The sequence below is a fragment of the Aplysia californica genome, unplaced genomic scaffold (genome assembly GCF_000002075.1).
Source record: "Aplysia californica isolate F4 #8 unplaced genomic scaffold, AplCal3.0 scaffold00767, whole genome shotgun sequence".
NCBI lineage: Eukaryota > Metazoa > Mollusca > Gastropoda > Aplysiida > Aplysiidae > Aplysia > Aplysia californica.
In genome coordinates, this window is record NW_004798037.1 from 129,383 (window position 1) to 133,301 (window position 3,919).

The following is a 3,919-nucleotide window of genomic DNA, read 5'->3' on the forward strand; positions in this document are numbered from 1 at the left end:
CACACACACACACACACACACACACACACACACCCTCCAGAAAAAAACACACAAAAAACCAACACTCTCAGCAAACTTCCCGAATGGGAATCAAACCAACAGATCGAACTCCTGTCTTTAGAGTGCGACGGTAAAGGGCCTAACCATTGCACCACAGACAGACAGACAGACAGACAGACAGACAGACAGACAGACAGACAGACAGACAGACAGACAGACAGACAGACAGACAGACAGACGCCAATTAGGCCAGACTCGCTGTACGTGAACCAGTTCTGAACCAGTCTTCCTCATGTCATGACATCCGGATTAGATGTTTAAGTAGGCAGATATACAGAAACAAACTGACTGACATACTGACCGAAAGATAGACACACACACTTCAGAAAGGCAGACAGGCCCACTGACTGACATATAAAAAGACCAAAAGATAGAAATTGGACAGAAAAGAGAGCGAAAAAAAAAAAAGAAACTATAACAAAAGGGCACAGCCAGCCACGCTGTTCGAGTCGCCAACACTCCAGAAATTGCCCGGCCCTTCAATTCAAGAGTTAAATCTTTGAAGACGAAGCAGTCACATAATATGTCCGACTAGCAGCAGGCTATTGGTAGGCCTATGTTGTTGCGCGCTTCGAGCCAACAAAAATGCACCAGAAACGTTAATTTGCATATTTCTATATAGTATGCATGTATTATGTAGGCCGCTTCGCCTGCCTCATGACAGTTTCAGACACCAAAAAAAAAAACAGAATTGAAAAATGTGAAGGAAGTTGCAACTCTTTCATAAAGTCTCCCCAAAAATTTCCCGGCCATTCAAGAGTTAATGTGGCCCCAGGTTTCTGCTCAAACTCAAACTACTTCCTCTTTCCCAAAGTGAGTCGAGATCTCGAATCTCGAGTCGAGTGTGAAGAAGTTGTGGTGTATACAGTTCCCGATTATTGCAAAACTTGGAATCGCAGGAATCAAGATCACGCACGAGATGATAAAAGAACACAATGCCCGGCCCGAAAATGCGTGTGGAATGTTGAAGAGTGAACTGAAATACATGCAGGCCTAACTAATATAAAAGATATTTGTGAGGCGTTCTGACAAGATTAGTTACTTCTCGCAATCCATCAATGGATACATTGGCCAAAAGTCGACACTAGGGTCAAATTTATAAACTTTCTATTGATGCCATATTCTTTAACTATAACATTCCTTTTATTATTTCACACTAATACACTGTAAAAACTTCACCTACAAGCGTGATGTATCTGTTTCCATAAGGCTTGAATCTGAGAAGGAACTCATTTTGTTAGCACGTTTCACATTTAAAACAATCTGATTTAAAAACAAAGGAGTTTGGCGGCTGCAGTGCCTAGTTGTGTAATTGGTCAAGGCTTTTAACATAAGGCCTGTCTCTGACTGTCTTAGATCTTATACAGCCTTTATATTGGGCCTAGTCTGTGCTTCTTTACGGCTGCGAAACTTGGAAGATAACAAAGTCAGGGCTGAATAAAGTCCAGACTTTCATCAACAGATGTATGAGGAGTATCCTAAGAATTAAGTGGCAGGATAGAATAAGAAATGAAGAGCTATGGGAAAGGACAGGACAAAAGGATATAGAAGTAGAAATAGGACTAAGAAAGTGGCGATGGAAGGGACACACCTTAAGAAAGCCCAGCGGAAACATCACAAGACAGTCACGGCAATGGAACCCACAGGGAGCACGAGGCAGGGGTAGGCCACGAGAGACCTGGAGGAGACGTGTGGAAAGGGACATGAGAAAGATGAAGCTCACTTGGAACGAGCTAGGAAAGATGGCCCAAGATAGAGAAAAATGGAAGGAGCTTGTATGTGGCCTATACCCTGCCAGGGGTGAAAGGCATTGATGATGATGATGATGATGATGATGATGATGATGATGATGATGATGATGATGAAGATATTGGGTCTATCCAACGTACGCCAGTTTAGAATAGGCGTTGGGCCTATCCTATGACGAGTCCACGAAAATAATTGGGGAGAGTCATATAGTCTTATCCAAGGTCTGTGTGATTCTCTTTTAGCTCGACCTTCCTTGTTGAGGTTTCAATGACGAAACCGTGAACAACGTCATAATCCATAATTATAGTAGACCTATATTATAAATTATATCGTTTACTATCGTGAGAAAATACGATTTGTGTCTCGGAAAATCGTGTATACAGCAGTAGGCCTAGTACTGTTAGTAGACGTGACAACCCAGAACACGTTGCTATACGGTATACCGCACGTACACACATATACACACATTCACACACACACACTCACATACACTCACATACACTCACACACACATACACACACACACACACACAAACACACACACACACACACACACACACTCTTAATATGGCCTTATGTAGTTGTGAGTGAAGCAAAACCTTACTAAAACTAAACGGTCTGTATTGTAATAGAGAACCGATCCCCCGAAACCACCCCACTCTGCGGGAGGCGTCGGAAGAACATGAGGGAAACTTGGGACAAAGAGGGGTGACTTCGGACTTCGGACAGTGTGTTTCATGTATCAAATAGTATTTTTGACAGGCAAAAAACTTCGACACAGCCTACATAGATCTATACTTTTACCTTTTGTTTGAGGTGTGAAAATGTGTCTAATTTATTGATTTTCACACTCAGTGGAAATCGTAGAAAACTGGAGAAAAAAAAACAAAAACAGCCCGCTTTTAAGCAACATTCTGTACGTGTTAATTGGGGCTCTAATATTTCCTTAGCATGGTTCAGTCTGGGAAATACAACAACCCAAGTATAAAGTGTATTTTTTTGTGTGCGAAAAATTCAATTTTCATAGAAACTCTGACTCTAACCACTCTTACATTAGTCACCAGGAGATTTCAGACAGTGTACAAAGTACTAAGTCACCCCCCTCCAACACCGTACGAAGTCTTCCTACATGGGGGTAGTGTAGGAGACATGTTCATGAAACAGACATGAAAACCAGGGACAATTTTTTGTTTTTTCGTAAGAGTTTTACGGCCCTTGCAACACAATAAGATCTTATAAGTGCTGAAGATTAGAGGTGTTACGAGAGAGTAACAAACACAATAAGATCTTATAAGTGCTGAAGATTAGAGGTGTTACAAGAGAGTAACAAACACAATAAGATCTTATAAGTGCTGAAGATTAGAGATGTTACGAGAGAGTAACAAACCAACAAAACAAAAAAAAAACCAAAAAAAAAAAAGGAGGGAAGATAAAGATAATAGATGTTTGATAGGAAAGAAGAGGTAAACCACATCAGAGCACCCGCCAACCACCCCCAAAGCCAGGTTTAATTTTATGAATTTGGCAAACATCCTAAAAAAGCACAGATGCCTGGTGTAGTGAAAGGATTGACGTGGGTGGTTGGCGGGTGCTCTGGTGTGGTTTGCTTCTTCTTTCCCATCAAACATTTATCGTCCTTATCTCCCCTTCTTCTTTTTTTTATGTTTGTTACTCTCTTGTAACAGCTCTAATCTTCTGGCGCTCATATGACCTTATGCAGTTGCGAGCGCCGTAAAATCTCTACTAAAACTAAAACTAAAACTAAAAGGATTGACGCGCTATTGTGACGTGTAAACCTTACAAACTGAGGTGTGAAAACTTAGATAAACACTAATGTCAAAAACACAATACAATTTCGTTCACGGCAGAAGATGCAATGACGGTTTCACTCAGTGAGGTGGAAACAACGAAGCAAGCTTAACCTCAAATGGCACACTATTATGGGATCCAGTGACTATGTAGTGTGTATTGTCGATAGGTTAGTGAGAACTGAGAATTGAGGGCAAGCGAGGCTGGGGTAGGCCCAGAACAACATACTTAGTGGACCTAAACAAATGGGTTACAGGGAAAGATCAGGGAAACGTAGTTTTTTTTTTAGAGCATCTGAGCA